Here is an 8,406-nt window from a genome sequence, read left to right as displayed (position 1 = left end):
GCCCAGCTCGTCCAGGGACCTCCACCGGGTGCTCTGCTGACAAGCAAGAGGGTGGGGAGGCAAAGGATAATTTCAGCGGAATTAAATTAAGTCCTAAATGCTGCCTAGAGCCCCAGGAAGGACTGGGAAAGTCACCCCCTCATCCTAGCCCAGCCCCAGCTCTGGCCCCTGGGTCTCAGTATTATGTAGCTCTGCAGGATGCAAAGGGCAAATGGTTTTTGCATAAAGCATGTCTTCAGAGGGTATTTTCCCAGTGTGATACACACAGGGGTACTGGGAAAGAGGGAAGGTGCAACTTGCTGTACGGAAGTGGCCACAGTCTTTGCAAGGTATCAGTGTAAATCAGTGTCTCTGGCTTTGTCTGCGTAGGGGGAGATACAGGGAAAAAACCACCACCAACCAACACATATTTTTCCCCTTTTTTCCCCTTCCACATTATTTCTTAGCATTTTTTTTTTTTTTTTTTTAATCCAGAAAGCAGCTGAGCTGTTTACCTAGCTTTCAGTGAGCTGTACTAGTGCCATTGGGATGGACTGAGCCTCCAAACTGGTTCGTCTACCTCTGTATCTCATAGCAGCTTCATCACTTTCATTCTGCCTGCTCTCAAAAGCTCTGTCCTTCAGTGATGTACCTAGCTGCACTAAATGTAGGGAAAAACTGTGTTTGTTGCTTTTAAAAATAAACCTTATTTCCTTGTTGTATGTATTATTGTCCACTGATGTTTTATGTAGCTGTGGGGAGGCCTGGGAAAGGTGTTGATGTATCGTGGATTATTTCACTTGCGTGCATTCAGTGGTAGGCAAGACTCAGACGGTTTCTGCACCTATTGCACTTCTCATCTGTAATGCAGTATCAATAAAGCAAAGTGGTTATGACAACCTTCTGGCATCTGATATCTCCCCCCTCCCCTTATTTATTTTTTAAAGAGCAGGTGAGCCATAAAACACCCTGAGGCTGGGTTAGCACAGCAATTCCATGGCTCCCAGTGCAGGTGAAGAGGGAACCCTGGTTTGCAAAGACAAACAGAGCCCATGTCCTAGGAGGGGGGTCTGTCACTGCCACCGAGGGGCTGGTGGTGGCTCTCAGCCCCCAGGATGCTGAAAGATGCTCTGGCTGTCAGCAGGCAGTGTGCCACCGCAGACAGGACTTCAACCTGCTGGAAAAGCACGGGTCCTCGCAGGAATCTCGGCCCGCTTTGCTGCTGCACTCCCAGCTGTGCACATCCCGAGGAACACACTTGCTAATTAAAATTGTGTCAGCATTTGCAAAGAGTCCTGTGAGAGCCTCTTTCCCTGACTTCTCCTTGTATCTGCCAACAGTGGACTGAAAGCTGAAGTTTCCAACCTGCCAGGCTCTGGCTGAGCGACCCACAATAGCTCGGAGGCAGGAAATTTCTGAACTAGGGCGGTTTTGGGCTTGGATGTGTGAGAGGTCAAACGTGACATTCAAAACGGGCTGGGCTGGTCTTAAGCTGGCTGCTTGCAGCTCTGGGTTTGGGTTTCCAGTACAGGCCCAGCATGCAGCAGTGACTGGAGGTGAGCACCATGCTAGAGCGTCCATCTCTGTGTGTGTTCTCCAAAGAGCAACATGGCAAGCAGCATTGTCTGGAAAGCATTAAGCATGTCACAGATTTGGATGGAAAAAAGACACTATTAAAATATCTGAGTAATTCACAGGTAGCAACAGCAGAGACAAGTGCAGAACTCACACCCTGTCACCAGCAATAAAATACCTGCTTTGCTTTTCAAAATTGCTAGGGATAAATTCAGCTTGTACTGACTTTTCAAAGCTCTCACATCAATTTCATGGACATGTTCATGTTTCTTTGTTGGCCAGCTTTAGAAAGAGCATAGCTCACAATTTGAGGACAGTGAGATGAAATATATGTATTATAATGTAAAGCAACGCATGCTTTTCCATGGGAGAAGTGCTGGGACAATCTCTTTGCCTCCACGTCCTCCCACCAGTTTGCTTAGATGAAGGCCATGCTCCTTCTGTACAAGATCACATCCTTCAGCTGTGTTAAACTCAAAAGGAACTGATTTAGGAAGCCAGTCAAGACCCTGGGGTCTTGTTATAAAGCTTGTTATTGAAAAAAAAAAATAAAAATTAAATCTTTTATTAATAGAGGTGTTGCTGCAAAGCACCCAGGTTTCTTGTCTCATTGCCTCTACTGGCAGCCTAATGGTGTCTTATCACTTCTGGTGGCTAGAAACCATCTCCTAATGACCAGAGGAAGCCACCCGTGATGATATCTGTTCCAATGACAGCCTATCTTTTGTCTTCTCTCCCCGGGTGGAGGAATCATCTTCATTTCACCAAGGTGTTAATCCAAGCTCTGCCAGCATTTTGGGTACAATTTTCTTAAGCACCATGTGAGAAGCATAGGGACCACTGACGGTACCCCTCCAAGTTCTAGGACAGAGTATCTCCTCATCATGCCCCCTTAGTAAAAAAAAATCACCAGGATCAGGAATTTTGGATACTTGATTTTCCTGTCTCAAGCCAGAAGGGCACACTGATAATGGTAATCTTTGTTTTCTTCACAGCTGGGGCAAAGCTGCAAAGGGAGGGAGGCAATTAAGAGAATATTAAGACTTCATCTTCCAAGACGTTGTTGCTTCTGTTCCTCCTCCCTCTCCCCTCCGCCCCCCATGCTTAGCAAAGAAAGCGGCAGGAGTATTATTTCTCAAGGCCTACACTGACGTCAATACGCAGGGTATTTATTTATGAAATCGAATCTAACAGTGGGGGAGAGAGGAGTGGAGGAAGATGGATGCACAGAGCTAGCAGCTGCCAAGTTATAATAGAGCAGCAACCTCCCAGTATTTTTCTACCCTCTTTCTGGGGGAGGGATGCGGTGCCCAGAGCTTCAGAGGCCAAGGGAAAGCGAGATGGAAGAGGGAAACGGAAAAGGCAGGCTTAGCATTGAGAGCAGAGGAAAGGTACAGTAAGAGGAGGACCCAAACAAGGTAAATAGCCCATTTCTGGTGCTGGGATACTCAGGTTCAGTCCTTATGCAGCGAGGGTAGGACTGCAGACACTTGCCTTCAGGCAGGTTCTGACCAGGCTTTAGCAGCCCTTTCCTCTCAACCTCTTTGGTCTTTATTTAGAAAAATCAGAGGGAAATTCCAGCCCAAGAAATAATTTCTCCTTTTGACGCCCCATCCTTGCTCCCCGTTTCAGGCTCAGGCAGCAAAATGGCTGTCTGGGAAGCCCAGAACTGAAGTTAAGGTGAAGATTAAGTTGTCCCCTGCAGTCAATGAGAAACAGTTTTCCAGAGTAGAAATTTTGGCCATTGATGTTACCATGTGCAGAAGCATAAAAAGATGAAACTCAGAAAAGGAGAGTAGTTTCTTTTCTTTCCCAAGGAAGATACAATCCCCAGTGCAGAGCGTCCTCAGTGGGGAGGAGCCTGACGAGCACAGATGACCGTGACAACATGGTGCCTTCAGCTTCAACTCTGGCAAGCACTGGGAGAAGATGCCTTTGGGCATCCTTCGCCAGCCTGGAAGTCACGCATGGAAATGTGCTCCCTCAGGGATGGAAGTAGAGGATGGCTTTTGCCTTTCCCTCACCAGCAGGTTAGCATAGGATGGGGCTGGGCAGGGGGAGGAGGCAAAGTGAGCATGAAAATCAAATTCCTCCTCTTTAAACCTCTGGGCTCCTCCAAGCTTATTGCTGGAAAGCCTTCTCTGCACAGCTCCTCTCCCAGTCCGAGGAAAGCCCACTGCATAGCATGAGGTGCAGCTGAAGGAGCCCTGCAGGTCTCCAGGTTTGCTGTTAAAGCCCCTGCCTTTCCTGGGATTACCTGGCTGACTTCCCATTGCCATGCACAAAGAGGAGGTGATGCCCCAGACGAATCCCTCCTTGCAAAGGCTTGGTTTCTACCCTTGCAAACAGCTTCAAGGTGTCAGCCAGCCTCAAGCTTATTGTTTCTCCGAAATAAAGGAAGAGAGACATGTTCTGGAGATCTGTTTACAAGTCGGACTATCTCCAGTTATATAATGACAGAAGTCTGGCTGCCAGCAAATTGTTGCTCCGAGCCGAGGAAGACAATTAGATCGCCTCGCAGGGCGGCGAGTGCGCACAATGCAGGCTTTGTGCCACCCCGCCACCAGCGAGGCATGTGCGAGCAAGCCCGGCTCATCTGTCGTCTTTGGAGGAAGAGGTGGCAGAGGGAAAGGAAAAGCCCCTGGTCGTGGAGAGGCAGCACCCACACCTCGGTGGGTGCGCCTGCGCCAGGGCAGGAGTCACCGCCAAGGGCTGGAGGGCGCCGGAGATGGAGCCCGTCTGCGAGCGCTTTCCTGTCCTGGCAGCAAAGGGATGACGGTAAATCGGTCGTCGCGCCACAGGGCAGAGACGGCTCTGACCCTTCTGCTGAAAATGCGTTGGGAAGTTTTGGTGTTTGGCTTCCTGTGCTTCCTGGTGTGCTGACAGATTTAGGCTCTCGCTGAAACTCCTGGCGCTGCCTGCAGAGTCAGTGGAAAAAATGTGGTATCTAGAGATGGGAAATACCAAACCCGCTCAGAAATGTGCTCACTTAAAAGGGAAAGGTGGTTTCCGGGTGAACGTGCATTCCTGTCCTCAATAGATGTGGATGGGAGCAGGGCTTTGGAAAATTCAGAGTCTGGACTGCTGCAGCACAACCTGCAATGAACAATAGCTGGGTCCTGCTCAGAAACGCACCTGGGCCACAGCACACTTCTAGTCAGGTTATGCTGCCAAACCTGCATACCTGGCCAAAGGGGAAGGACCTGCCACTGATGTCCCCTTGGCACAGTGGGTCTGGGGCATTCCATGGACCTGCATGTGAAGAGCATCTCTCAGCTCTCCTACATGCAACCACAGCCCTGGTTTCAGCAGGCAATGACGCATGGAGAGGAAAGATTGTCTGAAATAAAATACCCGATGTCGTCAACAGCCACAGATTAATTCAGTGAAATTGCTCGTTGCTGCGAGGAGTTAGTGAAATAAAAACACTGGGAAGAGAATGCTATCTCTGTGATGAATAAGGGTACACATAGCTGCATTTCACAGGGGAACTGTTGATAAACATTGCTAAACCTTCATGCTTCAGAGGAGCTGAGTGCTGATAGCCCGAGGGCAGAGGAGACTTCCGCTGGCAGCTTGCTAGGGCACGACTGCCCACCCTGAGCACTTCTACCTGGTCCTCTGCAGTGTTACCACTGGCTTCATGGGAAGCTGAGTGTTTAATTAAATACGCCACTGCTCTGAACCAGTCAGGAGGTTCCTACTTGCCTGGCCAAAGGTTCCTCATAGACTTTTTTCTGTCAAGAGCATGGCAAGCATCCATATGTTAGTGACACTGGTTGCAAAAGCTCTGTGTAAATCCACACTGCAGATAAAAACAGGCGCATCCTCTGCTTGCTGAGCTCCCTCGGTGTTCAGGAAGCACACCTGCTCTGCATGCCCATCATACAGCTTACTGGACGTCCAACCCATCCACGTGGATGTCAGTAAAGCCCTAATGGCAACCGTGTACCTGCCTAAGACACAATATAACACTCAGGCCAGCCCAGCAAAAACAGTTCCTTCTGGAAGTGAATCACATTTCTTCATCTTTCGAATCACTTCAAGCAATTTGTTTTGCAGACTTTCTGACTACATTTACATAAAATGCATCCTTCCTTTCTTTCTATTCCTGGTTCCATGCATGGGGTTATTTTAGATGACATGCTCAGAGGTCACCGTGACACACACACACACACACACACACACACACACACACACACACACACACAGAGACACATATACGCACACACAGAGCAGACAACATGCTATGCTTTCCGTAGGTACTCGGCAATGTTTATGCAGGTGGAAGGCTCGTGCTTTCCCTGGGCACTCACAACAGATTTACTTGCCAGCACAATGAGAGAAAAGGCTAAGCTGCTGCTCACTGCCAGAAACTCCATGAGTTTGTCTACAAAGTGCAGCTTGTAGATGTGAATAACCTCACAAGACCCCTGGAAGTAAAGCTGGGAGTATGGGTTACTGGCAAAGTTGGGGAGCTGTAAGGGAGGATGGGAGCGTGAAGAGGCTTCCAGGAATGGCTTGTGCATGCTTACGGCATGGTTAGGAACTGTTCCTCCCTGGGATTTGAGTGCAGGCTATTATTTATATCCCCATAGCTCTGCCAATGCGTGACGCTTGCAGCATTAGAGGTGGAACTGAAGCTCTGAGCAAGCTGGAGGCTTTAATTCACAGCTGCAAGATGCAACAAGATCCTGTGGAGTCTGAGCGCAGCTGAGGCCGTACGTAAGAATAGCCCAAGTCCTTCACAAGTTCCACCTTACTGCTTAGTTTCCATACCAACTAAACCAGGTATCTTCAGGTTGGAAAATAAATGAGTGGGAGGTATATGAGAGAGGTTTCTGAGCTTGCGAGCAGCATGGAGCAGGGAAGGGGCAGGCTTTGCTGTCTCTTCCTGTACAAGAGCAGGCAGCACTACATGAAGTTAGTAGGAGCTGGGCTGAAAAACAAACAGAAGGAGATGGCTCTTCATGCAACAGGTAGCAGATCTGTGGATCTTCTTACCAAAGGATGTTGTGGATATAAGAATTTTACATGGATTCAAGGAGAGTTCACGGAAGAGAAATCCACCGAGAGTTACTAAATACATAGAAACTGTATCTGGCTCAGGAAGTTCCTGAGCTGAAAATAGTTGGGAGGCTGGGAGAGCACTGAGGGGAAGTATTGTATACGTTTGCCCTTGTTCTTACTTCTCGCTAGGCTTCCACTCATGGTCTCTGTTGGGGTCCGGATGTTAGGTTAGACAGACCTTTGGTCTGACCCAGTAGAGCTGTTTTTATGTCCTTATGTACCTTCATATTCATGAAGGATGGCTTTATCCTGTTCTTGCACAGTTACTTCCCAAAGGTCACTATCTCCAAGCATCCTCACCCACTCTATATTCACCGCAGCTCAGGTACTGCATGCATCTTTTTCCAGGTCGCTGTTGACCAAGCAGCTTAAGATCCTGACTGCTGGTAGACATATGCGTTGAAGAACCTAAGGTTTGTGATGCCTGCCATATACATCAACCCCAAGTAGTCCATTGCTCTTGGGGTTTCATGTTATCAAGTGTTTGGCAATAATATTGATGGTGGATGCTGCTACCCCTCTTGCCTCCTTCTTGTCCCATTTGTTCCCACCTCAGCAAACAATCTCAAAACTGCTGTGAGCCCAGCTGTTTGCAGTAAATTATTAATTTGCTCTGGTCACTAGTTTGCACACTTGGTTCTGGGGTTGGCTATGGAAATTGAGTCCTTATTGGCATCTGTGTTAAAAAATGCTGAAGCTGCTGAGACAGTGCATATCTCAGATGAACTGCTTTGGGACTTTATTCATCCTACTTGGGATATGTTTTAAAAGGTTTATTTGTAGCGATAACAGTCAAAGGCTTTCTCACCCCTCTCTTCCCTGAAAAACAGTATTTGAAAGATGAGTCTTTGAATAATAACCAAGCGGCCTTGTTAGCCTTCCCTTCACACCTTCCCAGCTGCTCCTTTGAGGTCTTCTGTCCTGGGTGTCTTACTGTGACTTTGAGAAACTGTTGTAAACCAGGAGTGATCAGGGAGGCAGTGACCTCTGAAGGGAAATAGGAAAAAATTGTCTGGGAAAAAAAAAAAGAAAAAAAAGGAGAAAACATGTATACCTGGAGCCCATCAATCCCATTCTCTCTCCCAAACAGTTAGAGGACAAAGCATGCATGACTACACCAAGAGCTATCTTCTGAGATAAATACATCAGTTCAAGATGTTGGGGACTTCAAAGCAAGCCATCTGTTGTGGAAACAAAACACCTAGCTCTGTCACAGTTCAAAACTCACTGGGGTTGATGATGTCTGATTATCAGCATGTTTGCAGTACTGCAGGGATTACTTGATGCAGAACGATTGCCCTAACTTTGCTCTCCGTTTTGTCACACCAACTGTGGATGCCACTGTGGAAGCTTCAAAATTAGCCAAGCGCCACCCGGAGATCTCCAAAAGTGGACTGCTGTCATGATGGGTGGAGTGGGATTTTTGCCTCCGGTGACATTCGCATTGTTGATACTCTTTTTACTTTTTGCTGCTGCTCACATAATGGCAGAAGCTATTCTTAGCCACAGGGAGCCTAATCTTTAAGAAAAAAAAACCCCAAACACCCCTCTGTGAGCCATTTCCACAACAATAACTTGTAGCAAGGAGGAAAGAGGGTAGGCCAAAATATGTAGCCCTCTTCACCAAATAAGGACCCTTGTGAAGGCGGCCCTGAGCTCTGCAAGGCTTAGGACGGACAGGGAGGGCTTTGGAGTGGAAGAGTGAATCAGCATGGCCATCAGGTCACACCCACATGAATAATACCTCTCACTTCCCTTGAATTGTACATTGTGATAAAGACC

This window comes from Accipiter gentilis, chromosome 17 (assembly GCF_929443795.1).
Source record: "Accipiter gentilis chromosome 17, bAccGen1.1, whole genome shotgun sequence".
In the NCBI taxonomy this organism is placed as follows: Eukaryota; Metazoa; Chordata; class Aves; order Accipitriformes; family Accipitridae; genus Astur; species Astur gentilis.
This window is presented reverse-complemented; position numbering follows the sequence as displayed.